At 62.6% G+C, this 1,183-nt stretch overlaps 1 protein-coding gene across 1 annotated transcript in view; it reads left to right on the forward strand.

Moving 5' to 3' along the window:
* Positions 1-1,183, forward strand: part of ARHGAP17 (Rho GTPase activating protein 17) — a 37,550-nt gene that overhangs the window by 14,179 nt on the left and 22,188 nt on the right. The window lies entirely within an intron of this gene.

A 1,183-nucleotide genomic window follows, 5' to 3' on the forward strand; every position in this document is an offset into this window, starting at 1 on the left:
TTTCTCGTCCACCTTCTGAGGCCCCCATGAGCTCCCCTCTGAGACACACATTCTGACAGCTGCAGCGACAGTGACCGCTCTGTGTCCTGAACTGTCCTAGCACTTATGGTCTGTACTGGAAGTCGCAAACTGCCGCACGTCAGTTTTAGAAATCTTTAAACTAGATGCTATCTTTAGAAGCCAGACCCTCTCCCAGGACGACCTTGACTCTGACTGGCTTGAAAGTCCAGCGGTCTGGTGACACTGGGTGTAGCTCCCGTGTGGCAGCACTGGTGTGTCACGGAGGGCTAGCTGCTGGCTTTGGGAGACCCGCAGCAACCCGGCCCCTAGACCCTGCACCTGTGACCATCTTTCTGTCGTGACTCAGCAGATGTGTCTGTCTCATTGGTCATTGTGTTTACATGTATGTCCAGTGTCATCATCACAATCACACTGTGTTCACACCAAGGGAGGGGGTCCCCGTGGGCTCCGGTGCCACTGCGGTGCCTGGCGCACAGTAGGCCTGTTATCTGCGAGGCCAGCGCCTGAGCTGAAGTTTGCCCTGGGGTTGTGCCCAGGTCAGTGACCCTCACACGCCCGCTGCTGACACGTCACCAGGTGGGTGGGGCAGTCTATGTCACTAGGCCGTCCCAGCAGGGAAGTGACACGGGCAGGTGCAGACTGTCCTGGCTGGTTCTCACGGGCCTGGGGAGTGGGGCTCAGGTGGCTGTCTCCTGCCCGGCCAGGATTCCTTTGCTGTGCGGATAGAAGGGACCCCGTGTTGGAGGTGAGGTCCCCCAGGGCCTGGCAGGAGCTGGGGCTCTGGGAAGGGCCAGGCCCCTGCTTGTCTCCTAGATGTCCCGCTGGCTGGCGGGCCAGAGCCAGGGCACTGACACCTCAATTCTGTAGCCCCCGCCCGCGGGCCAAACGCCACCAGGCTGGCGGGCTCTGCGTGACCGCAGCCCTGCGCTCAAGCCGTGTTCCCTGCTGTGCCGCGCTGAGCGCATCTCTGCCAAGCTGCCTCGGGTCTCCTGGAGGGGGGTGGTGTGCGACCGGAACGGATATAGCGTGTCCCCTGCCACTGCCGCATTCTGTCCTGCTGGGCGCAGGGCTGGGGCGCAGCGTTGAGGGACCGGCGTTGGTGCTGTGGCGTGGGGGGTCATGGGGGACGTGGGGGGTGCTGCGTGGAGGGGTGTGGGGGATG

Source organism: Pteropus alecto, unplaced genomic scaffold (genome assembly GCF_000325575.1).
Source record: "Pteropus alecto unplaced genomic scaffold, ASM32557v1 scaffold15, whole genome shotgun sequence".
Classification (NCBI taxonomy): Eukaryota; Metazoa; Chordata; class Mammalia; order Chiroptera; family Pteropodidae; genus Pteropus; species Pteropus alecto.